Source organism: Phalacrocorax aristotelis, chromosome 16, assembly GCF_949628215.1.
Source record: "Phalacrocorax aristotelis chromosome 16, bGulAri2.1, whole genome shotgun sequence".
Lineage (NCBI taxonomy): Eukaryota > Metazoa > Chordata > Aves > Suliformes > Phalacrocoracidae > Phalacrocorax > Phalacrocorax aristotelis.
In genome coordinates this window covers 3,623,747-3,650,561 of record NC_134291.1, presented here as the reverse complement: position 1 = coordinate 3,650,561, position 26,815 = coordinate 3,623,747, and the positions used below count along the sequence as shown (strand labels likewise).

Below are 26,815 nucleotides of genomic sequence, written 5' to 3'. Positions count from 1 at the left end.
GGTGATGTTACAAAAGCCCTCCTCTGTCCTTCAGCTGGGCATGGTGGTCTAGTGGGCACAGCCTTATGCAAACATGACTTTGCTATTATGCTCACCCAGGCTGTGACAAATCCCAGCACTGCTTGTTATGGGCCAGGGAGCAATCCAGAGCTGAGCTGGGACCAGCTCGTCTGTGGTCGTGTGGACCAGGATACTCACTTGCTCTCCAACCGCAAAATCAAGTCTCTATATCTGGCTCAGGGCAGATAGTGTTGCAACGACGCTGAGCACAAATCCCACACTGAAAGCTGTTGGTGATTAGGTGCAACTTAGTTTTTCTGCACTGCTGTTTAGTTCAGACATTACAGTAGATGCCCCTGCTGTGGTCTAACACCAGCAACTCTGTGAAGACAAAGGCTTCAAAAAATCCCCCAAAAATGCAAATTCCTGTGACCAGTTATGCTTGGGGGAAGGCAGAGAAAGCAGAGAGAAACTGCAGAACTTAACCTGGGTTAACTAAACAGACTCTTAAACTCCGTTTCAACATAAGACTTCTAACATTACCTGCTTGGCATGTCAGAGCCAGGGATGAGAGTCACCACACAGTGCACAGTTAATCACGGAGCCAGCTGCCACCAGATATGCTGGGACATAAAGCTTGTAAAGGAGAACTCCTTCCCTGACATCCTTCATGACACAAGGAGAAAAATGAATAAAGGATGGGAAATCTCAGATGACAGGGCATACGCCAGCTTCTAAATGGGGCTGAAGTGCAAATTCTTCTGCAGAATGGCTTATGCCACGCTTCCCCTCCACCCCCTGACTTTCTATAAAAGTGAAAAGGGCAGTGCGGAACTTAGTCCTTCAGTCCTTTTCATTCTGAGCAAGACAGGTCCAACTGTCTTTTCAGTGTATCAGTCTTTCTGGTGCACGTGGAACTAAACTAGGCATCTTCTCCATATCTTGTGCTGTCATTGACACACTGAAGGCAGATCAGTTTAGGCTGTTGCATGCTCCCTTCCCACCCCAACTGCAAGTTTTCTTGCCCTCATTGCTTGGAGAGTGAATTCTTGACCACAGCATGACATTTTTCTCTGCTGACATGGACACTGAGGAGCAGCTGTGGGGCTGGGCCAGCCCTACCTGCTTTCCTCTGAGATCTGTGTGCTCTTAGCAGTTGAGTCCAGACTTGGGACTTTTGGTCTTTGCTTTTGGACTTAGCTTTGGTCAAACTTCTGTGTTTCCACCAGGTCCCCTTTCAGAAGTTCCTCTTGAAAACTAAGCGTCTCTGGAAGTCTGAAATGATTCTTTACAGCTCACTTTTCTGGGCATCTATGCAGGGACTTGAATGAAATGTTGGAGGAAATGTAGACTTTTTTTGGACAGCTTCATGTTTAAAGACACTTGGCAGAGATTTGAAAGTGTTCTTTCCCCAGCTCTGTGTCACTGACCTCCAGCAAACCATTTTATCTTCCCGTTTCCTATCTGTAACAACGATAGAAATGTTCTCTTTCTTTCTCCCTTTGTCTGTCTTATCTATTTATATTTTAAGGTCTTTGGGGCAAGGACTGTCTCTTGACTGTACAAAGGCTGACAGACAAAGACATTGACCTTATTTGGGATCTCTAAGTGTTAATGTGATAACAGTACCAGAAGAGCAGATGAGTGCAAAATAGCAACAGTCTATTTTGGAACAGAAAGTGGAGTATTTTCCCTTCCTTGTAATAGCTTTTGGGATGCAACAATTAAGGCACTAAATAGAAAGTACATAGGGCTACATGAAAAACTGCATGTTCTACAAAACACTCTGAAAGAAACTGTTTTGTCAAAAATGAGGTTATCTTCCTAGACTTTCTGGGTATGGTGGGTTTTTTTGGGTGTGGGTTTTCAGTTTAATTTTTTTTTTTTTAAATTTGACTTAAACCAAGAACGAGCCCCTGAGAAGGGGAAGGCCTGGGACATAAACTTTTTATAGCTTGCCAAAGCTTTTAAGTCACCTGGGTTGTTGAGGATTCGGGTAACAGCAGCTTTGCCACTGTAGAAAGCTTTCAGGAGTACCTGGTCCACAACTCCTTGCTTGAGCCAGTGCAGCTGGGCGTGGGGCTGACTGCTACCTGACACTAGTGAAGTGTCCTGGGCTATTTTCAACCATATAAAAACATTTTCGTGCAGTTCTGTCTCCTGGAAGAGGTTTTCCTTCTGTTGCAATGCAGAGGAAAAACTTGTAACTGTTGTGAAAAAATGGTGTTCTTCCCCTCGAGAAGGGGAACGTCCTCTCATCTCGGCAGGAAATCTGCCTTTTCACACAAGCAAGGGAAAAGTGGTAAAATGCTGTTCATTAGGAATCTAAAATCCCTGCTACCCTCTCCTGCATCCTAATCTAAACATCTTTCGTCTCCTTCTGGTACAGAGATTCAAACAAAAATAAAAATGTTGGTTTTAAAGGTAAACTCAGCAGGAAAGCTTATGTTCTCTCTCCAGCAGTACATGTGGTCTTGACCTCCTAAGGCATTACTTTTTGTGTTAATTTAATACTAAATTCCCATTAGATTAAGCACAATCTGAAGACACAATAGGAGAATGGCAGAGGAGGGGAATCCAAGCAGCACTTAATGTCATCTCTACTTGTGTTTCATGCTGAAAGATCAGATCAGGTAGTGAATTATTAATGCTGCAGTCTGGCACAATCATAGGCGTGCAGCCTGCCAAAATGTAAAAAGCCCATTGCGAAGGCAGGATATTGGATCCCATCGGTGCAAACAAGCGTGCTTCCATGTTTGAAAGTTCACAGTGGGAGAATTCAAATCAACCTCCCAGGTTGGCTGCAGATTAAACTTCTCCATTTTTAATTAGCTGCTGCACAGAGGACCTCACCTCAGGAAAAAGTAACACTAGACCCATGGAAATATCCATAATAATTGTCCTACAGATTCAGTCACTGTCGGTGGGGTAAAACATTAACATCCTTTTATCGTGCTTAAGCATTTGCTTCGTTTGGGTTTTTTTTTCTGCAGTCCAACAACTTTAAAGCCTAATGAGTTAAGAATTGCCCAGGATGATAATGGGGCTGCTAAGACTCTTTAATGATTGGCATGGCTCGTGAAGGGGAGAAACAAAACCGAAGGAGGCTCCCTGGGGAAGGGTGTAAGGCCACAAAGGGTTGAGTGGGCAACTTGGAGAAAGGGACTGTTGCTTTCGCACAGTTAGGTGTTTGAAGGAAGACAAACCCTAGCCACAGCTGACTAATTTTGGCTAATTGGAACCTGCATGGGTCAAGGCTTGGAGGCCTTGCTGCTGTTAGGTCAGGGCAGCATCCATCACTGGCCTCTCCTCTGAACAGCAGCCCATCAACAGCCCACGAAAATGGATACAAGACAGAAATTGGCAGAAAACTATTCCTTGTGGAAGATCACGTTGCACCCGTTTGTCTTGGTGCTGCTTTCCCGTAGCTGGGGTGGACGATCAAGAAAGTGCACGAGTAGAGCAATCTCATGGGATGTCCTTGCTTTTCCCCCTGCTTCAGGGCCAATTTATCACTGTGGAGCCTTATCTCTTTCCCGTCTCTCCTGACTGGTTAGCTACCGTTCCACCACTGCCCATCTCCCAGCTGAAATCCTAGTTAAACACTTTCAGCTGATGCTGGCGGGTACGTGGGCTTGATCCTCAGCAGGGGTGGCTTCAGTGTGGGGCTTCACCATGGGAGCAGGGAGAGCAGCTGAGTGATTCAAATTGCCTGTTTGGATTTTTGCTTCCGAACTGTGAGTAAAAGAGTCTTTCTTGTGTAGGAACACTTGCAGAAATGCAGAATCCTCCTATAAAAGGATGGAGGCCTTTATGGTGGGTGCATGGATGTGTGGGGTCAGCCATGGTGAGAGCTGTGGGCTGATACCCTGCCTGCTCACTCCTACCATCGGCTGCAACGCGGAGGGCTGGGCTGGTTTTAGGCAACAGCTTGTTACTCAAATACATTAATCCTAAAATACATCAGGGAAAAGTATGATTTTGATAACATCTCTGACCATTCACTTTTCACTCAAAAAACCTGATTGTGCTGCACACTTTGATGCAAGTATTGTTTCTGGTAAACACAGTGTGTTGGCTTGGACACAATAGCTTCTTAATGCCTGCTATGCATTTTTTAAAATACTAATACTACTATTTTGACTGAAGTGCAGGACAGGGGAGGAAGGATAACTCAAGTGTTCCCAATATAAATCTCAGGGTAACCTGAGAATTGTGGTTAATGAAGAGTTTCAGTCTGGTTTTTTTTAGTACTACTGAAGTAATAGTTTAAGGGGTTTTTTTTTTTGTTGGTTTTTGTAGGGGTTTTTGTTTGTTTTGTTTTTTAAAAAGAAATGCCAGATGGACCTGTGAATCTCTCCAGCAAAGTTTATCCTAAACTAACTTTTCTGCTCTATTTACTGTACAACTCTGGAAAAGGGGGAGGCCATCTGATGCTCTTGGGTTTCAAAAAAGAGGGACATCTAGATCTAGTAATTTCCACCAGCAACTTGCTGATATTCAGTACAATGTGGGATTGGACAGTGATAATAAATCAGAGATTTTCTTAAAAATAAACGTGAATATGAAGTAAACATAGAAGAATTTGGATGAAGGATGTAAAACCTCTCTGAGATTATTGGTGCCTTCTGTTTCCCTTTTCTACACTTGGTTTCTGCTATGATGTTGTTGCCCTTTGACATTCGCTAAAACCAGCAGGTGGAGGAAATGACACTATGGCATTTATTAACCCGCCATGTTAAAAAGAGGAGGTTTCCCTGAGAGCGGGATATAGCTACTCTGTGAGAAATAGCCCTTTAGAACTTACCTGGGTATAAAATATTATAAAACAGGCTTCTTACAAAAACAATACCAGACTGCAATGCAGTTGTAATTACAACCTATTACAGCAGTTAATTCTTGGGTGCTCTGCAAGGCTACGTCTGCTTTATTCATGGTTTCAGCTCCAGTTATCTAACTTCCTTACAGCTAAAAGCTGGCGTGCAGGGTGAGGATGGTGGCTCCCAGCACCGACCCTTATGCAAGTAATCTGACGGCGTTGAAATGGGATGGTCAATGCACACTTGTAAAGAGATACTGCTTTCCTTTGAGCTCTCCTTTACTCAGTGCTCTCCATTAGATGTTATTCTTGTAATACGTTTCAGCCAAGATCAAAGCGACAAAAGTGAAGGGAGGAACAGTTCTGGCTTGGGTTATGTATTTTAAAAATAAAACAAAATTCTTACATATCTTTTGTGATGGAGTCAATGGTCTCATTAAAAACAAAGGAGATTTGTGCTGCCTTTGCTGTAGCGACTCTTTGGATGTCCAAGACAAAAGAGCATCAAGGTGGACCTGTTTCTCCAGTTCCCTTCTCCAAGGAGGCCAGAGATAAATATGTTCCCATGGGATGAACTACAGAAGAGGGCCCGGGTTGGGAAATACATTTATGTCTCTTTCTACTCATCCTCCAGACAGCAAGGTCCCATCCCGGGGAACTTCTGGTGCCAAACTACACTTATGGCTGAGCACCTTCTGGGCCATAGGACTAATGTCTGCCATGTGTGTTCTTTCATTCGCCTCCAAGTGTGAGGCTTTGAAACGATTGTTATCTTCAATCATACGAAGAGAAGCCAAAGAAATGCACCTTATGGTTAGAGGTACAAGGGCTCCAGGAAATTCTGCTCAGCCAGTGCAGACCTAGAAACCCCTTAATGCAAGGGTAGGAGGATCCTGGACAATGTCAGAGAGGTATTACCTGCGAGAGTGATGCATGTGCTCCTCTTGTCTCACCTACCCAGCATGGTGAAGACCTGCTGGAGGAGGAAATGGGAAGGAGTAGCAGTTTGCTTCATGGTGTTTCTGTTAAAAGACCTGTTCTTCCTGTAGAAGTTTTTCCTCTGCGCAGCTCCCTGGTAACTCGCCGTCAGGGATGGCACTGCTCACATGCTGCTGTCCAAACTAATGAGAATTTGAAATCCCAGTGGGTTTCTTGAAAAACATCTGCAGTTCCTGTGGGCTTTACAAATGAATATTTGTGCAGACTCATGAGTTAATCTGGTCAATAGAAGTGCGAGAATAGCCTTTTTCACAAAGGGTGGAGGTCAGTAAAACAGCACATAGCAGGAGTGAAGGGCTCGGTTCTCCAGAAACACAGGCTGGGTTCCTCCTCCCCTCTCCCAGGCCAAGACGTCAGTTTTGGCTTGCAGTTTGGTCTATTTATTCCCTTTCTCCTCTTAAGCTGATTTTTTTTCTTTTCTTTAAGTCTACTTTTGCACTTGACATTTAACAAAACTTTGGATTTTTTTTTTTCTGTGAAACCTACCCTTTTGCTCATTGCATATACGTAAGTGGAACACAAAGTATTTCATACTTGAGTGTGTAGTCACTCGCAGAATACTTATATAATATATTACCCACTGCTGATGACATTGATGTATGTGAGCCTTAGGAATGGGGAGTGATCACTTAAAATGAAATTTGAACCAAGTTTCAATCTCCCTTGAGGTTCAAAAAAATGTCAGTCAGCTTTAAAGCTGCCTGTTGTTCATGTCACTGTGCCTTTCCTTTCTTTGAGGGGAGAAGAACTGGGTGCTCCGGTGTCCATGGTGGGCACGTCCACCTTGTGCAATGCAGCATAGGGCTGGGATGGAAGAGCCGGACCAAGCTGTCGCTGACTGCCTCTGAGTCAGCAGGTTCAAAGGGAATTTTTAAAAAGTCATATATAGCAGCTTAATAAATGGACACTGAAATGACTGGGCAGGGATGTGATTCTCGTATCCCACATTCAGCAGCTGTGGATGCTTGATGGGTACAAAGGGAAGGAGCTGCAGAAAGTGGCCAAGCTCATGTGCTCTCCCTAAATAGCATCTCCTACTGCCAGTGCCAGAGAGAGATGACTGTCCAGGACAAGACATATTGAGCCAGTAGAGCATTTTTATGTGTTATAAAGCAGTTTTAGGAGTTGTGGAGAAGCGAAACAGGTCTGCGTTTAGGACCTGTGCTAGGGGCAAAGACTTTGCTGGCAAATCTAGTTTAGCTCAGTCCAAGCTCCTTTGCTGTCGAGCCGCGTGGAGACGGCAGGTAGATCTCTTTTCCATATGGAGAGCTGCAGGGAAAGGGCAGGTGTCATGCTGGTGTCAACTGTTTTATCCATTTGGAAACATTCAAGTTCTATATTGAATCAGAACTTTAATTGGCTGATCTTTAATCATGCTGCACACTTGGAAAAATTCACCGTTTTATTAGATTGGCTTTTGTAATTTCTCAGCCCTGGTTGAGGCAGGGGGACGTGTAGCATTGCTTTAGTCTTTCAAATTCGCCAGCTCTCCTTACACAGCCAGAAAATCTGTGGTGTGTATCTGCTGATTTAGGAGTTGAAGTAGCTAGAAGGGGAAAAGAGCAAAACAGAGCAGAGCCTTAAGGTTCACCATTTATCTGAAGAGATGCGCATTTATCTGCTTGCTAGAAGCAGCAGTATTTTAAAAGGCTCTAAGCATGAAATGATTAGTCAAAGAGAAAGAAAAGGGTGTGCCAGAGAGTTTGGCAAGGCACGGTTGAGAAACTACTCTTTCTGTCCCATTGAAATGCAAATACTCCAAAACACAATCCCTTCAAAAGCCCGGCGTTATTTGTTTCTGGGGATCCTTGTTATATGCTTATTACCTTTTATTTCTATGATCACTAGCTAGGTAGGGAGTGTTTCTGCCTAAGCATGGCAGTAAGAGAATTAAATTAATGTCACACAACCAAAGACACCATGGCTCAATTTACGAATTATTTGCCTCCTTATCATTAGGGATTTTTGTTATGTCTCTTTTCGCAGACCCAGCCTTCTGACACCAAAGTGGCAAAATCCGTTTCAGATGTGACAGCTGTAAAGAGCCTGGAGACAAAATGATTTCATTTTGTAGAGACATTACCAAAAAAAAAAAAAAAAACCAAAAAAAAAGAAAGCTGTCTCAAACTGTAGTTGCCACGTGCTTACATTCCCTGTCCTCGAGCACCCTTTCTGCAGTGATCTGCTGAGCTAGGAAAGGTTTGCTCCAGGTGCTGGTTCCACAGGCTGGGCTTTTGCAGGATCCACAGCGGCTTTCAGGGAAGCCCAGCTGTTAGCACATCTGCAGGTCCTTAAAAAGCTTGGTTTCGGAGGTGGAAAAGCAGGGGAGGCAGTCAACATCAGGGCTAATGGGCCAGAAAGGCTTTTAGAATAAATATCAGCCCCTTGTACAGTGGTTGTGTTCATTGCAGCAGGAATAAATTAGCTCAGACTAAAATCCTGGGTACCCCAACAACTCGGGGCCAAATGCATTTTGGGCCATGTAGTGCCAGAGAGAAGGAAATGGGAGCCATTGTATCCCCGCTGTTCGTGTAGTAGCCGTGGGCACCGTGGAGGAAGAAAGGGGATTTGAGGGGACCTTGGCTAAGACCCCTTGTACACCCCAGGCCTGACCCACAGCCCCGTCAGCGAGGGGGAATGGGGAGCCAGTTCCTGGGGGGTTTGGGTGGAAACTGGATGTTTGCACCGCCTTGCATGCATTGCACCGCTGTCCGTGCCCCCTCATCTCACTGGGCTTTGTTTTTAGTGGGACTTGCTGAAGCTGGATCAGATCGATCTGAAATTTTTGGGGCATGGAAAGAGGGAAATGAAGGCTATTGGGCTGATTTGGGTTTTTTGCTTTTCCATTTGACCATCTGGATCTGAGTCAGTCAGCAAATACTCTGTTGGCTTTAAGTTTTTAATTCTCTCAAATTCTGTCTAGAAACAAAGCTTGTTCTCACTTCAAAAATAAGGACATTGTTTCAAAGTAAAACTGAGGTGTTTTGCTTTGAAAACACCAATATTTTTCTGTTTTATGGAAATTTTGTTTTGCAACTAAACTATATTTCAAATTTAAACAATTTGTGTTTGCGGAAAAGTGTGCTTTTTGATGGATAATGCGCTCATTTGAAATGCTTGCCCAGCTCCAGATGGCAAATAACACCTCTGGGAGGTAGCTGTGATGATATACCTTGGAATCACCCACCGAGCTGGCTGGGGGGAGCTGGGGGACATTCAGGGCAAGAGCTTGGGCTCACCCAAGCCCTGTTACCCAGCACTGAGAGTTAACATATGGACAGAAGTCCGGAGGGGCCAGATGCAGGGACATGTAATTTACTGCCTTGCCTGGGGAGATTGGCCTAACAGGGACTGTGGTCGTACAGCAGGGGCCAAGTTAAAATCTTTTGTGATGAGAAGTCTGAATTTGATGTGAGGCAGCAGCAGATCCCCTTTTTTGCCTCTGGCTCTGAGCTGCCTTTTTTTCCTCCCCTGGTTGAAGCTCGTAGCCTGTCTACGTGTGGGTAGGCTTTGGTCCCAAGCAGGCTTTTATTTCTTTGGGTAAAAGGCCAAAATTAATACAATTTTGTAATAATTTACGGTAACCTGGGGAGGTCTATCATGCCAAAGGCAACAGCATTCACCCACTAACCACCTCGAGTGAGGGTGAGACCCTGGCCCCACCAATGGGAATGGCAGCAATCCCGTAACTTTTATGGAGTTGGGCTTTCACCCTGCTGCTCCTTGAATGGAGTTTGGGCCTCTGCATAGGAGGTAATTCTGGGATTAGCACAAAAACTCTTTGGTCCTCCTCCCTGTACTTATCAGGAAACTTTGATTTGGAAGTCCATTAATGACGGGCCTTAGCACAAAGGCACAACCTTTGCGTATGCGTGCTGGTTGGAATGGAGTTAGCTCCTTTTTCCTTTCTTTCTTTTTTCTTTCTTTCTTCCCTGTTAGAAAAAATGGAACTGTATAAAGTCTGCATGGTTAGAAATCTTCCCATGAGCAAAGCCCTGAAGTGGTCTGTATGGTTTTGATCAGGAATAAATTGCATATAAAAAGGCTGGTAATCCAGAGATCTGGGTGATAATCCTAATTCTTTTGTAGGATTTCTGTGTGATATTAGATAAATCACTTAATGACTGTCTGCTTCTCTTTCCATGGCTGAGAAACTGTGATGAATAATACTCAACCCATCCACGCAAGGGTTGTGAGGCTTAATTGTATAATATTTGCAAAGCTTTTTGGAATCCTTCGATGTGAAACGGCACGTAAGCGCTCAAACAGCTTTGTCTGTGTAAAGAGCTGCACATCTCTGGGCGATGGATGCTGGCTAGGCCAGACGTTCATACTGTGCTGTGTGGCTGCAGAGAGGAGGAGGATGGGGCTTAGCAGGCAGGGCGGGTTTGGGCAATTGCAGTCTGAGGACTTGTTTCGATGGACTTGTGTTTAGCTTTGTCTGGAGGGCTCTTCTTCCTCTGATGCTGTGTAAGGTCAGCATTTGTGCTGCCTTCCTCTGAAGGGTAATGCTCAGAGGCGAGGTGACATTAGCAAAACCTGCGTCTGGTCCTGCTGTGCCGGCAGGGAGCTCGTGTCCATAGTCTCACTTTCACAGCGATGCTGAGTCCTTGCAAGCAGAGCCGGGAATGCAATGACAGCAAAACATGCTCTTTTAACCTACTCGGCACCAGTGTGTAAAATAATACCCCAGATAGGTACCCTGAATGCTTTTATAATTTATTCATTCAACAATTTCTTTTGATGTAGTTAATGTTGTATTTCCCCGGCCATGGCTGGCACATGAAGCGTGAGAAATCCTTATGGACAGATTGCTTTGCCTTTCCAAAAACAAACTCGTGTTATCTGCCGAGTGGCCTAAATGAGCTGAGTCCTCAGGGACGTGCTGCTGGGCCGCGGGGGATGCACCGGCTGTCTGCTGGAGCGCTCAGGCTCGCGTTTGACCAGGGAAGGGGTAAAAGAGAGGCCGGTATCCGGGGGATCCCGATCAGTTTTATTCAGACTGGTCAGCACCTGCACAGTTCTTTCCCTTCTCCGGGATCCTGAATTCAGGTAAATACTAACAAATGGGCGGGAAAAAGCACTGGCAAGCTCTCCAGTGCACAAGTCTTTGCTGGGTTGTATCCATGACAGCCTTGCTGCTTTCTTCCACCTGTTTACCACGCTAAGAAACATCGCTTCTTTGTACAAAACTTCACTTCTATCCTTAGTCGTAGTTTGTGTCTGCCTTGGTCCTCTTGCAACAGTGAAGTGCAGTAACGAGTGGTTTTCTCCAGTTGAATCTGATGAACTAGACTTCTCATGATTTGGGCTAAATCCTTAAAATGCCAAGCCAGAGGAAACAAAGGGGATGAATGTAAGTCAATGGTTTTGGTTTTGGAGAGAGATTCTTATTCTTTGACTTTTCGTGGCCTGGAGACCTCTAATTCCCAATTCACCCTAGTCCACGGAAGAAACTCAAGGTATTTTTAAACAGAGGGGTCCCTGAAGCTATATTTTACTCCCAGAGTGAAAACTCCAAGGGTATGTGTTAATCTCAATCTGATTTCATGTGCAAAACAGCTGCTTGGATCTCTTGCCTTGCATCTGTCTCAGATGGGGCTGCTTTCTACCACTCTGTTTAGTGCAGCCAGAAAGTTAATTTAGTGCATATTGGGAAATTCCTCAAACGCCATGAGACTTAACACCATTTTTTCCATCAAACCCTTGGAGTTTGTGTTGATATTTAGAGGTGTGAGACTGCAGCGCTGGGGAGTGGAATGTTTCACTAATTTATTGTAGGGAGCTGATCTGGGGTGTTATCTCCATAGACCAAGCTGTTATTGTTTCACTTACAGGCTAAGTGCAGTATAATTCAAAGTCACAATGCATTCCCTGTAATGCGAAACCCATAATACTCTCCTGTGGTTGACACCTGAAGTAAAGTATGTGTCTGCCAACCTCCTTGAATAATTTGCCAGTGTATTCTAATTGGGTTTATATAAGGCCCAAGTTTATTTATAGATGTGCTTTTCAGTGCATTATGCAGTGTTTAGGGTGCTAGTTTGGGAATTGTGACACGTGAGTTCTTGTGCTGACTTTGCTCCTGCCTCTGCTGTGATTTTAGGTGAGCCTTTGATGGCAGAAGCACCCCTGGGTCTTGCAGCCTGACCAGCCTGGCATTACCCAATGCAGTCCCCACTGCAGACGGTGGGAAATGCCAGTCGGTTCAAATGCAAGTAACATAATTAGAGTTACAGAAACATTGATGTTCCTTCAAATGCGAGGTCTGGGAAGTCTGGTTATGAGAGAATCGCTCTCTTCATCTCAGAAGAGGAAACGAGGGTCCAAAAGCACAGAGCTGTTGCATTGAGGTTCCCAGGGCTCTGTGCAGAGGTTTCCAGGAGGAAAGCAGGAGGGCTTGGCAGAAGGCAGAGGACCCAGCTGGCCCCGTGAGAAAGAAGGGCTTGTTGGTAGGAAGTGATAACAATTCAGATCAGCACAAAAGCAGGGAGCTGTGTGGCATCTCAGTGTCCTCGACCAACTATCTCAGGGGGATACAGCTCAAGCTCAGGTACCTCCTGCCGGTTCCAGGGCTCTCCATCACGCTCGGGTTTGGCACACAGGCTGGATCTGCATTAGAAAGCGCTGCACAAAATGTGCAATGGGAGCGGCAGCTAATAATGGGGCGGGGGCTTCAGCGCTCAGCGCACGCTGTAACGGCTAATCCATTAAAAAGTGCGGCTATTGCAAAGATGGAGAAAGCTGGGTAGGAGGTAGCCCAGAGGAGATGGCAGATGGGAAAGCAGCAGGAAAACGAGGAGCCTTCGAGCGTTCAGATGTGCTCAGTGAAGGCCTGCTGGGCTGGGTCCAGGGTCTGGTGTGTACAGCAGTTTTGGCTCCTCTCCAGTGGGTTTGCAGGTGATTGAGAAATGTTCCTGTGATAAATAGGCATGTCAAGGCCCTGAACAGTGATGTGCTCGGTGGCTGGTGGAGGGCAGGAAAGGGCTAAGAGGTTATATACACCCTCCCACCTTGCTGCTGGCCCAGTCAGCAACTGCACAGTGCCCCGGTATCATCTGTATCACTGAATCTGTCCAACCGCCGTGGGCTGGAAGAAGGTCATGTTTTGACCTCAACATTGTTAACTAGGGTATCTTGTGCCAGTAGATGAGCTGCAGCACAACTACATGTATGTATGGTTGTATTTTCTTCCTCCCTCCCTCTCCAGAGGATCCCTCTGCTTTTTTTTGGAAAAAAAAAAAAAAGAAACAAAACAAAACACCAAAACCCAAATAAAACAACAACAACAACAACAAAAAACACAGACATTTTCCCATTAGTCCCCAGGGCAGCATGAAGCAGGTGTAATATACCCAAAGATGGGTGGGCTTGGGCGTTTTGGGGTACTATCGTTCCTTCCCTACACAGCAAGGCCTCAGACTCCTTTTTCCTGGGACCCAAAAGCTGTTTTAGGGCTCAATCCCACTGAAACTCTGCTCTGAGGATGGTTGATAGGCTGAGAGCAAGGCAGACAAGCGGTGGGGACACAAAAAGGAGCCTCAAGATCCTGACTTGCATATAAACCAGATCTTGTTTAAAAAGAAGAGAAAAGCTGAATCTCGCTTGCTGCTTTTTATGGGAATGGAGGAGGTTATTCAGTAACCCGCGTGTTCACAAAGGCACTTTTGTTTCTAATAGGTCCTGAAATGTTACGACCTAATGTGTAACTTCATAGTTTACTCATGTAGCAGCATCGAGGTTACTATGTAAGGACATGAAATAGCTGCTTCTTAATGATACCGCAAGCCAGCAGCCCCGGCACCTGCTCCAGGGAGGAGCGAATGTGCCAACCTGAGCGTGAAAGCCACGGCTGCTCCGCGCTCGGGGCAGGGCGTGATTGTGCCTTGTGCTTGCGAACGGGGGTGGCTGGCTCTCGAAAAACGCGCTCTGTGCAGTGGGCAGGGACAGAGGCCTTCAGCGCCCAAAAAGCTGCCATGTGAAGCCGCCTGGATGTGCCTGGGAGGTGCTGGCGGATAACAAGCGTGAATTGGACCCTCCCTGCAGCCAGAGGTGGTGACTTGTTCAGAAAAATGCAAGCTCCTTGCGCTTTTAAGGTGCTTTATATTTTTTAAGCAGTTGGCTTTAAGCAAAGGAGAGGCATCCCCATGAGAGAAAGGCTGCCCCTGCGCAGTACGGGCAAACTAAACTGGTCCATGGGAAAAGAGGCAAGCAAAACTAATGCGTTATCTCCCTCACCGGCCACCCTCCAGAAGCAACGCTTGAGCCCTCTTTATTACCTGAAGTTGTGAGTGTCACTGATACTGAGACATTGTTTGCTTTTCTAATCCCAGCAGGGGATTAGTTTGAAGCACAAGGACCAGGAGCCTTCATAATACCAGACCTAGGCAGCGAAACTGCAGCTGATGCTGTTATTCAACTCAGTAACTGAGTCTTTGAGGAATTATTCTGCATTATTTGCTTCTCTTGTATCGCATGGCAGGAAGCGCCACAGGATAATTACTCACATTAGAAATGCTTCCTTTGGTCTGTTTTGAACATTTCACGTTTCATCTTCCCGGGCGCCCTGTGTCAGAGGAGCGTCCCATGGACTGCAGGGCCCTTTCAGGGTGTTACCGGGGAGGGGGTCTCCTGGAAAGAGCTGAGAGAGCCCTAAAATGCTGGTGATGACAGGGCAAAGGTCACTGAAGATGGAGACAAGACGATGCCATCTGGTCTACTGCCAGATTTTGTACTTCCTTGTGTTTTACTGACAATATCTAATGATAGCCACAGTTTTTTACACCTTTTGGTGGGAAACTTCCTTTCTTAAAGAAGGTGCTGTAGGAAATAAATGAAACAGGGGCGTGAGGGCACAAAACTGCAGGAAAAAAAAAAATTGGGGCTTTGTTTTCTTTCTTTTCCTGGACAGACTTTCCATGATTCTATTTATCGAGTCTGAGTTTAGGTGAAACACACATTCTCTTAGCTCATTTCTGCTCCTGCCCATCCAAAGGGGGCTGCACAGACCGGCCCTGTCTTGCCCGGTCGAGGGGTGCTGGGGCACCATTTGCCACACGTGGTCAAGTAGCGCCTGTCCACGCTGTGCCCGCAGGTGTCTGGAGAGCTTGCATTAACCTGACACGAGTCTGCTCATCCCTAAGGCAAACTCTTGAGTAACAGCAAGCAGCAGCTTACCCCCAAGTGCAAACCGTAGCAGGTGGGATGCGGTGAAACATCCCCTCTCCGGCGGCAGCAGTAGCGGTTTTCCAGCCTTGCTGTGCGCAGCTTGTTTCACACGGATGCTGCTGACCTTGTTTACTTTTTTCCCTTTATCTGCCTGGCCTTTCTGCAAATATTATTGCATTTGTCAGAACAGACCAATTAAGTGGCCCGAGCGTTTAATGAGAACCTTGACTTTTCTTTAACCTTCCTGAGGAATTGCTCGTTAGGGGGAAATGGGGCCGCTGGCTCGTCCGCACAGGCAGAAACCACTCCAAAGCCATGGTTGGGTGGGATGGTGCCAGCTCCCAGCAGTGGGAATCCCACCCGTCCTTTTCTTATGGATTCTAATAGCTCAGAAATGGCAAAAATAGACCTTTGGTGCCCTGCGAATGATATGTACCTGCAAGATCTTTCTAAAGAAATAGCTGAAATAAGTAACTTGCTGAGCGCTGGCATCTCCGGGTTTCAGCTCTTTAGCAATAAAGGGATCTCAGTGATGGTCAGGGAGGGGGAAACCCCCTTTAGCTTTTCCTCCTTCTCTGTGCCCCAGTGAGAAAATAGGTCATTTCACCCTGTGCCACAAGTAAAAAGATAGGAAAAGCCTTTTTTTTTTTTTTTCTGCTGCCCAATTTTAGGCTCTGAGTGCTTTGAAAAGTTGGAGTCCTAATGGTGACCACAAGTTTCCTTGATTCACCGCATCTCCAGCTGCTTTAATTCCTCAAGCAGGCAGAATGCTCACGGTCTCTCTTCCCCCTCCCAGCTGTGTTATCGCCAAAATCACCAGGCTTCCATTATTTTTATTCCCACCCCAGGAAAACACGTGAGGAGCGATAGCAAAGCTCGGCCCCCTCATGGAAGGGCTTGCAGCACTGTACAGCGTCGGTGGCAGGCAGCCGTGGCACGGGGGCGATGAGGCATGCCCACGGCTCTGAGATAAGGCACAAGGCTGGCCAGCTGTTTCGCAGGAGAAAGCAGTATTCAAGCACACACGCAGTCGGGTGCCTTTCTGTGCTCAGTATCCTTCACGTGTTCCCTCGGCTGTTATACACAGCCCTGGGTAATACCTGTAATACACTGACTCTTTAGGTCTGCCTTGACTAGACTTGGATTCTGCAGCTATTTAAGTCTGTGCTTAGGATGCACCTATGCCCGGTGCTGAGCATGTGCCTGGCACACGCTGCGCCGGGATCTCCGGCTTGAAGATCTCAACTCATTTTTGTTGCCCCAGTTCGTGCAACACTGGCCACTTGCAGCCCCTGAGTCTGATTGTCATTAACTATAAGCTTTGCATTATTTAAAAAAAAAAAAGGAATTAACCCCCACATATATGCATTTCACCAAAGAGCCTGTAGGAAAACCCTGGAAGTGCTTCTGACTGAGCACTGTTCGTAGTTGTGAGTTTTTAAAACGAAGGTTTTTTTTAAAAAAATTCATTAATATTTGAGAAAATATTTCTCATCTTCCAAGTTGTTTTGATATCATTTGGAAACAAATAGTTTTGCAAACCTATTAGAGACAAATCTTGGACTAATTAGAATAAATAGAACTGAAGCACACAGCTCCGTAAGGCTTAATTTTTTCTTTCCTTTCTCTCCTTATGCTCCGCACAGCAATTGCTCCAGTGGGAAACAGGTGGAAGAAAAATTGAGTTTTCATTGCATTCATTTCTAGTTATTGCTTTTTATCTCCAATGGGTGTGGAATGCTTAATCTTTGAACTACAGTGTCAAAATATATTTGCAAGATAGATCAAATTAAAATAATTCCTCCCCTTTTTTCTTCCAGCTTAGTCATTGCTCTGTTTTATTTATATCTCATGGACAGATTAACATTTAGTCTCTTGCGTTGTATTCGCATCCCAAATGACCGTGCGCTGGGTAGAAGGGGAGGATGAAATGGCAGGTGTGTTGTATTTCTGGGTTTGGGGATGCTCTCGTGTACCTGCAAGAGATGACGAATGAGGGATGCAGGGCAGGTTAACTGTTCCGACCTTCTCCAGGTGCTCCGCTTACGTAGTGCTGTGTTACATGGTGTCACCCAGGGCAGACTTCGGTTATGGAGAAACTGCAAACTTGAAACACCACCAGAACTGGCCCAAACTCTGTTACTGAAGTGCAGGATGCTGCTAATGACTGGAGACGAAACCAAAAAATGTACACGTTAACCCTTATAATCTGTGTTATTTGCATTCACATGTGGGATCTTGGCTCAAAGCTTACGTGGTAATAAAGCCAAAGTCAAATCTAGGTGTGGTCTTGAGTTGGACCTTGTTTAGATCAAATTGAGAGGCAGGTACCTGGATCACGGGGCAGTGTTTAAGCACAGTTACTGGCAACAGGTGGAGGTTTAAGGGGTTTGCCTGTAAGACAGACACAGACCTGGCCTGGCTGTGTGTCCTTCCCAAGAGCCCGGTGGCCCGGTCAGGACATGGCTTTGGAAATGAAAATGTTTTTTCAAGCCAGATGAGGGCTGTGCCAAGGGACCGTAGATCTTTGAGCTTTGTTTTCTGTCTGTGGATGCAAAGAGCCTCCTTTTCCATTTCCATGTCCTAGGACCTTTTTGGGTTTTCCTGATCTCATTTCTGGGGCTCGGACCTGTTGCTTTGAGGCTGTATTTGGGAAGTCTCCTAGGTGTTTCTCTGAAACGGTTTGCTTTTTATTTCCTGTTCCAGCCCAAGAGGGAGCATTTGGTCAGCGGGCCCAAGAAGTGTCCACCCTTTGTTACTGCTGCCCTCCAAGGCCCCTCAGTAACCACTGCCAGAGAAAGTTGGCCCCCAAGGCTTGAATTACAGTGAAGCCATGGATAGAAAATACACCATGAAATTTTATGGCTCCTGCGAAGGGGCTGCCATCTGCTTTTTCTTCCCCCCCCCCCCCCTTTTTTTTTTTTATAGCCATTCCACAGTCTATTAAACCATTACTGTCTGCTCCCCCACTTCCCGCCAAGGTCTGTGTCCATTTCAAAATACAACACTTTGGATTTCAAAGCAGCCCTTGGGAATCCCCCAGATCATTCATCCTGTACGGACCTTTACTGATCTTTTTTTTCTTTTTTTTTTAATGGAAATCTATTTGTTCACAGACATAGGTGCATATTGCTCTCAGCCCCTTGGCCCCTCTCCTCCACTTGCTCTTCATGCAAGATGGAAAAATCTTGCTCAGATTAGCCTGAGCAAGAATTACTGTGTCTGGTTGTGCCTTGCTTGCCTGTGTAGAGGGACACTCTGATTTTGCAGCCTGGATGATCGTTGTCAGGCTTCTCCTGCTATGGGAGGCAAAGGCTGCGGGTACCGGGCTGCTTTGCAAAGCAAGCTGCAGGGCTATGAGTACTTTCCACCCAAAGACTTGGCTGTCTCCAAGCGTCAGGAGTGAGTCCCAAGTCCTCTGTCTCCTCTTGCTTTCCTGTACTGCTGCAATTGTACCTCCTCGCTGTCCTTGTGTAAAAAGGGAACAGGATTCCTCTCGGTTCTGGAAATCGCTTTTGCACATGTTGCGAAGCTTGCTGTTTCTTCTGATGGGAGGGTTTTTCTTTCCTTTAAACATTTGGGTAGATTTCATATCTCCCTCCCCCCCAGTTTTTCTTGCTGGAAGGTGGAACAAAACCCCTTCAGCTGTAACAGGTGGGCCCGCGAGCAAAACACGCAGAGGCTGCCGGGTGCCCGCTGTTGCTCTGCAGGCTGCAGGGAACGTGTGGGGTCAGATCCTGGTGCAAGGCTTTGCTGCCAGTTCCCTCCTTAAACTGATCCCTCTCTAAACCGAAGCAGCTTTCCAGAGTAAACATGTCTCTGCAACATATGAATCTATTGAAAGGGGATTGCAGGTGCCAGGGTGGGTGATTTTGCCTTTGATTACAAAATAGCTCTCCTGTGCTCCCTGACCAGGCAGTAAAAAGCACAAATTTTTCTCAAGGTGAGCTTTCACCCCATCCCTGTCTGCTGTTCCTGCTAGTCCTGATTGCACGAGTAGCCAGAGGGACCTGGCCAGCCTGCAAAGGCCCAGGGCAGTGCTGATGCTGTGGTTACAACACGAGCAATGTTGCTGACACTTCTTTGTAACGCGGTGCAGATGGCTCAGATATACTCTGCTTTCAATGAATTACGCTCTGGAGTTATTTCGAGATGCTGCGTGATGGTTTAGGGCCACCTGCAGCATCTCAGGGAGGAGGGGAGTTTCGGTGCTTAGCCAGCCAAATTGAGATGCTGCGAGTATTTAATCTCCAAGCTGTGCAAGCAGGGCTCTGTGCAGGCATCTTGTTGCAAACTCCGCTGTGGCTCCTCCTTTCCGTCCACGATTCTTCTCTGAAACCATTCTGAAACCATGATTCTTCTCTGTGCCTTTTAGCGGCACAGTTCCCATGCCTAGGGTCCGGAGAGCCGAGTAACCACTAGAGGGAGATGATAATGACTCTTAATATTTGTAATTCTCATGTTCTCTGTAACAAATAACAATTAGCTTTTGCAGCTGCACAGCTGTAATGAGGCTAAAGTCGCTCTCTGGGACCTTTCCGTACCTGGAGAGGGGAGCTGAGCCAGGGCTGCTGGGTCCTTATTCCAGGGAGCATCTTTGGTTTTTTATTAATATAAATCACACAGCCTCACTATAGCTCTCCATGCTTGAGCCCCAAATGCAAAGCTTGGTTGATGCCTCCATTTAGACTAAATGGGAGTCGTTCATGTTGTCCTCTGAAAAGTTATATATGAGACTGATTTGCTGTTCTTCAGCTTTTCCATCTGGGATGAAAACAGTTTTGGGGGCATCTGTAGTCACAGGCAGAGTACAAGGGTACATTTCCTTATCCTTGATTTAAAGATAAACCCTGAATTCTGGCTTAAGGTAAAAGCCAGTCTGTGATGCCAGTGGTTAACTGGCTATTTGACAACAAACTAGAATGATCTTGCTTGTCAGTACACGGAAACACACAAAATCGTTGGTTTGAAATGAGTTCATATGATTAAGATGAAGAAAATAATTGTTTCCAGTGTGTTCCCCTCAAACATGGTTTTTCTTTTCTTCCCTGTTTTCCACCTTTCTCCTGTGATATAAAAAAAATGGAAAGGGAAGAAAAGCTAAGAGCAACTCTGTGTGTGTGTGTGTGTGAGAGAGAAGGATTGTTGAAAACTGAGACACAGTTTCTTGGTTTGCAACAATGTGAGAATTTTCACTACTTGAATTAAAAAAAAAATCAACACTCAAACCCTGAGCAAACTGAAACCTCATGTGCAAACTGTCAGATTCTTTCAGAAGCTATTTTTCACTTGAAAGCACTTGCTCATAGAAAGCATTTTGCCCAGCCTTATTATGAACACAAAAGCTGCACCTAATTGGTTTATATGTTGACAGACGTCTTATTACCGAGAATAACCGTGCATGTGCACCGCACCCTCGGCGGCGGGGGGATCGCCCCAGCCACCGTGCAGGAGGGAACCGCTGGCCCCTGTCATCTTCCAGCAAAGGAGATTTGTGGCTGGGAGAGGAGGCAGCAGCTTTGGTGGCTTCATTTCTCGCTTTCCCATTGCAAATCAGCTGTTTGTGAATAACCTGGGTGCTGGGAATTACATTTGTCTGATAGGATGGAGTTTTGTGCCTGTGCCTTCAGGACTCGTCGCAGTCCGGCTGGACATCAGGTGTCCTGCTGGACCCTGGACCTGTTAAATGAGGGAGGTTTGGGGCTGAACTGAGCCAGCCCGGGCTCTGATTTGCGAATCCATCCTGGAGTTGTGGTGGTGGAGCTGTGCAGAGCCCAGAGGCACCAGGCTGCCCTGGTGCTCCTGGTTTCCTCTCTCTTTACGTGGTCGGAGTTGACACCTTGAACACTACAATCCTAAGTACAGACGGCGGGTAATTGTGTTGACTGAAAGAAGCGACTTTTTGTGCTGGCTGAGGTTTTACCTGGGGATCTCACGAGACACCAGAGGAAGGTTTCCTGCTTGCTGAGCACCGGCATGGAGCTCACACGCTAATTAAACATTAAGGGGGATTTCCAGAAGTGCCTGCACAAGGAAGACAGCTGAGTCCTCAACAGCTTCGGTGTTTTCAAAATCCTCTTTGCAAGCTTCTTGGCACCTCTCCGAATCCCTGCTCTCTGCTGGGGTCTGGCAACCCCCGCCTGGTGGCAACTTGGTGGCCCAGTGCAACCTCCAGCTCCGAGTAAATTAGAGCTGGTGCAAACCCATGGCAGAAATCACATGAGCACAAGGGCATGTCTCCAAGCCCTTCACTCGGACTTGCTCCCTGTAGGGTTTTGCTGCCCAGGTGACCGTACGAGCCGCCTCTGCCAGCTCTGTGCACTCCAGCTGGTGCAGAACTGCTGCCTCCTGGTTCACTCGTGTCCCCGCCAGCTCCGAATGATGAACATCTTAGGGGGAAGTGAAGGGCTACGCGGTAGTTAATGGCATCAAAAGGCCATTGAACAGCTGAGAGGTGGATGATGTGTTTGTACCAAATGTTATTGCCATTGCATAGCTCTCCTTGGGCCATATTTACAGAACCCCAAGAGCTGCTGCGTATTTAATAAATACAGGAAATCAGAAAAACTATAGACCAACGCAGAGTCAGTCGCAGGAGTTACAGACAAACTCTGGGCCTTCTTTGCACTGGGGATTTGCTCCAACCCTAACTCCTGGCACACGAAAGCCTCAGGGGTGGCAAAAGAAAAGTAATAGTTGCACCAATCAAGCTTGCTCTTGCAAGAAGCTATGCATTCGGATCAATCTCAGTCTCAAAGTGATGCAAAATGGAATTGAGAGGTGGTTCATTAGCTACAGGGTTTGGGCATTTTTAATTAAAGCCTACTATCTGATATGAGACAAAGCCTTTGACTTTGCTGGCTTTGCTTTGGTGGAGAGATCAGTGCCTGGCATTGGTGGTGAGCCGCGGCAGCCGCGTGTCTGGCGAGTTAACAAACCGGCAGTGCCTGCGCTGCCCGCCGGAACAGCCACGAACCGGCGTGGCTCGCACTGAGCCACGTGGCTTTTTCCCCTGGGACCCCTCTGCTCGCAGGGCTGGAGCTCAGGGGTGGGCTGAGCTCGTCCCCTCACCTGGGTGCGTTTCCCCACCTGGGAAGTCAGGGGCTGGCTCTCTTCAGGCCAGGATCAGCAGGTCTGGGTTTCCATCAGTGCACAGATACAGCCTTGAAGCAGAGCCCTGCTCTGGCCTCTCCTTCAGCTCATCGGCTCTCTGAAGTCGGACAGATGCAGAGCTCCCTCCTCTGCACCTCTGCATCTGCCCACGTCGCTGTTTCCATGGCTGGGTTGCATGTCACTAACATCTGTCAACCCCGGTTAGTCTTTAATTGCTCTTGGGGCTCTACATCAGAAGGAAAAGCGTGGCTAAACTGCATGTGAAGTGGCGACAGGACTGAGCAGAGGAGGCAATGCACTGAAAGATAAAGGAGTTGAGCTTTGCAGCCGGGAGGAATGCTCCAACTTATTATATTTTAAGGGAATTTAGCAGGTATTAGGTACCCAGGGTATATTCCTTCCTGGTCTGTTTTGATCCTTTGGCCCAGAAGCCCGGGCTGGTTCCCCCCGCGTGGACTGGCGGTGTTACAGGGCAGAGACACATCCCTTGCTTAGGCACTGATGTTTCTTTTTTCTTTTCTTTTAAACCAAAGCATCTGTCTCTCTCCATGATGTCCTGCCCAGTTAATACCCTCCAGAACAGACACTGAAAATCTGCAGCACCACCAGGCACTAAGGAACAAATGGGTTGTGTGAGAAGAGGGGCTGAAGCCGCCAAAGGACTGTCACCCCCCCGAGAGCTCAGGCAAAATGCAGGGCTTTCTTGCAAAGCTGGGATGTGCTGGGAAAGGGTCCTGCTTTGCAAAAGAAATCTTGCCCCATCTCCTGATGTGGGAGAGGGAAATGTCTCCTAGGGCAGAGAGGAATGACTTCTGAAATAAAAAGAGATTGGATTTATTTAGAAAGGGCTGGAAAATGTCACAAGACGTGACAGTATTTACAGCTGGGCAGTGCTCGGCTTCCTGAGACCAGGGACTAGAGGCAGACAAAATTCTCTGTGCGGAGCCATCTTTGCTCTAGTTGTCAATGAGAGGAATCAGCAGAAATCTTACCTGGAAGGGTGCGCTGGCACAGCCTGACGCCCGCCATCTGAAATTCAGGCGAGCAGCGGAAGGGGCTGTCAAAGCATGTAGGTGTTTCTGCATCTCAGTGAAGACTGACACTGCCCAGCTCCAAAGCCAAAAATGATCCAGGGAGGCTGTGAACCTGCGACCACCTGGAATGTCTGCAACAGAGTCTCTTTTTGTGCAAAAAACATGCCTTTTTTTTTGTAAAAGATTTTTTTTCTGGCGTATGCTCGACTGCACAATGAAGATGTGTTGTGCCACTTAAGTCTATTATCCTTTAAGCCCCCGAGCATGTCCACTGCCAGTCACACGTATCTCTGAGCGGGAGCGAACATGGTCTGGCAGAGCACTTACATTTAATAAAGCGATGGATTTTCGCACCAGGTTCACACGCGCTTGTCAGCCGTTCCACAGCGCCGGAGCACGCGCGGTGCTGCGAGTGCCATGTGGCGTTCCCAAGGCTGTGGCATCTTTTAAAATCAGTCAAACGTGGCCTGATATAATAGCCAGCAGTGAAGCTTGCCAAGGATTTTGCTGCTGAAGGGGTTTCAGTAGAAGAAAAAAATGCTTCCCACAAAATCAGGACTTGGATTAAAAAACAAATTCCCATCAGGAAAAACATACCAGCGTCTTTCACTCAGGGTTTATTGAAACATTTCATTTCTCAAATGGAATGGAAAATTTTCAGTTCAAGAGTAATTCATGTTTGCTGCCCGAGAGCTTCCCCCTGACCTAGGGACGTGCCTTGTCTTTGCTGCTCCGAGAGCGGCTGCGGCGTGGCCCGGGCAGGACACCCGGCTCAAAGAGGGCACGAAGCAGGAGGCATCATTACCTGTATGGCTGCAATTTCAGGCTGAACTGACCAAAACAGGCAGTGAAATGGAAATTCTGATTTTTGAGCAGATTTAGGTATTAGTGAAGCCCCAAACACATTTGCAGAATAATAATAAATTCAAACTCCCAGGCAGAGAAACTGGTGTTTAATGAGAATTATTTACTCGCAGAGATGGGGTGCGTGTGTGTGCGGGCACGAGTTTATAGGGGTAAAGAGAGCCCTTAATGCCACAGGAGATCTACGCTATAAGGACCTTGCAGTCTCTGGTAGGGTTTCTCACCTAACGCTAACCTCTAGGAGTAGAACAAGAGGATGTTTTCCTTCAGGCTGCTGAGGGGAATGCTACCCTGGAAAATTTTTAATTTTAGGTGTTGAAATCCAGCTATTTCCTGTGCTATACATTTGTGTGACACGTACATGACATAATTGAAACTTCTGGAAACTCTTATAAAATTAACCCGCCCACCCCCCCGCCCCCAGTGTAATACAAATTGGAAAGCTGTTGGGAAAGTTGTTTTAAATAGCGTGTGGGATGTGAAGTGAATGTGTGCAAGTATAAAACCCGTGCTGGTGAAGCCGAGGGGTCAGGTGTTCGGCAGCCTGGCTATTTCTCGTTATGGTCAAATATTGCTTTATGCCAAGGCTCTTTTTGTGCGGCTGAGAGCTTGCCTGTAAATCAGCGATAAAACAAGGCCTTTGGTGCAAACATGAGTTTCTTCTTTGCTTGTTCCCGCTGACAAAATATCTGCTGCGATTCTTGCCTGAATACACACCTAACTGTGTTCTCCAATTAGCCCCCCGGTATCTGTTTAGATTATTAATGGAGCCAAAAGGCTTTTTAAAGGAACATTAGATGTAGCTGAAGAGAGAGCTTTGGGGGTGGAAGGTGCTGTAAGTATGGGCCACATTTTCGGCTTTGCTGTGCTGAGCTGTGGAGGTGTTTGTTCAGAAATCTGCTGTGCCGGGGGCCTGGCGGGGTGAAAGGGCTCCCCAAGTGCATGGTGCTGGTGGGAGGGGGATTTGGTGGGAGAAGTAGCTTTTTAGGGGGATCAGTCCTAGGTGGAAAAGAGGAGCACGTGGGAGAAGGAACTTTCCATTAGGTAATATGCTACGAGGGAAATGGAGCAGGACTTCTTTTTTTAGAGCCCCATTTTTAAAATAGAACGTTTCAGGTAATTCCAACAAAATGAAACATTCCTTTTTGGCTTGAACTAGTCTAAAAGGAAATGTTTCATTTTGATTTGCTGGATGAAAAATTCAGTATGGTTGAGAAAAAAAAAAAAAAGAGCATTTCCCATGACATAGCTTAGCTTTGTAGAAACGTTATTTTCCATCAGAAAAAAACTACTCCAGTAGAAAGTTCCCAGCTGATCCCTGGTGCAACCTGTTCCGGCTGCAGGGGAGGAACAGCGGGACGGGCTTTTGCATCGTTCAAGGCTTAACCATTCCCTTTGATCAACGCTGATTCACTTCCTACCAGTGGATGCTCTGCCACCTGGAACAGTCTATTCTATGTGCTTTCACTCATTGCTGCTTTTTGTTTTGGGGAAAGTTGCTATAAGCTTTAGCATCCCAGCAGGCATGGAGAAAGGCTCTTTTTACAAGTTTCTATTTGGCCTGAAATGAGTCCGGCTCTTCTTTTACAAGGGTTCACCCTGAAGGGAAAAAAATGGCTTGTTCTGTCCCAATGCCCCCAGAGTTATCTTTGTTTGGGCTGCACGGAGTGCCTTTATCAGGCTTCGGGCAGACTGTGCCACCCCTGCTCGCACACGTGATGCGGGGCAGCGGGAGGCACGTTCTGTGCTGAGCATGGACAAACTGCCTTTTCATCGCCACCAAAAAAGGACCTTCTTTCTCGGTGACCCTCAAGGAAAAACATGGTTTACCTGCCTTGTGGGTGGCATTTTCTCTCAGCACCCTGGGGCTGCCATGGGTTCCCAGGTGGATTTGGGTGGTGGGCAGCGTTCTCACAGGCAGCAGAAGGAAGGGGCTGGATGTCAGCAGAAAGTCTTGGGCATGCTTGATACTTGCCACTCCCTCGTCTTGTTCTTGTCTTCATGTGCTCGGGCTTGTGCACCATGGCGGGTGCAGACCACAGTCAATCCCCTCAGCCTCAGGTTCCACCATGAAGACCCCACAGCTCTATGCTGCAGTTGGGGAGCTTGTCTCTGGCGGTCCTCTTGGAAGCAAATGGCCAAACGGGCTCAGCCCAGGCCTCGGCCATGGACATCGGCCACTTGGCAGAGCGAGCGGCCGCCTGGGTCCGTCGCTGGAGTTGCAGGAGGGAGAAGGGAGCCTGCAGCTGCGTGCTGCTGGAGCATGACGTGAGTGACAATCACATGAGGTCACCCAGCATGAGCCCTCTCTCAAGGCAGCATCAGCAGCCCAGCAGGAATATTTAAGGTCCATAGGGTACTGCTGGCTCTCCGCAGCCCCATAAATATGGGGCAGGGATAGTGGGGGAAGAGGGGCTTGGGCACAGCTCTAAGCTACATTTAGCAAGCTGAATGTGGCTTTTCAAACTGAGGGGTCCAAACTGTGCAGATCCAATCTTAGGTTGAGCAACAAAGGAAAATGCAGAGAAGGCTGGAAAGTTTCAATCCAGCCTTGTTAGTTTGTTTTAATAACAAAATCCCCAAATCTTATCAGCAGGCCACACGTTTTCTTCCCAAACTTACATTTTTCATCTACAGTGATGATGTTTTGTTGAAAGAATCTGGTTTTGTTTGGGAGCAACAAGGAACTGGGCTTTTGGGGGCTTTTTTTCTTTTGTTGCTTAAAATTGCAATATTCTGGGGACCCGCTGCAGAACGAGTCCTGAATAGCACCAGATCTAGACGAGGTTTGGAGAGTGCCAAGATCCCTGAAGGAGCG

General features: G+C 46.8%; 1 long non-coding RNA gene across 2 annotated transcripts in view; it reads left to right on the top strand.

Annotated features, from left to right (window-relative positions):
* The first annotated feature begins 10,696 nt into the window (after nucleotides 1-10,696).
* The window catches only part of LOC142065339 (uncharacterized), a 32,776-nt gene continuing 16,657 nt past the window's right edge, over nucleotides 10,697-26,815 (top strand). For both annotated transcript variants that reach the window (XR_012663356.1, XR_012663355.1), the window contains exon 1: nucleotides 10,697-10,870. This is a non-coding gene — a long non-coding RNA (uncharacterized LOC142065339). The remainder of the gene's footprint in view (nucleotides 10,871-26,815) is intronic.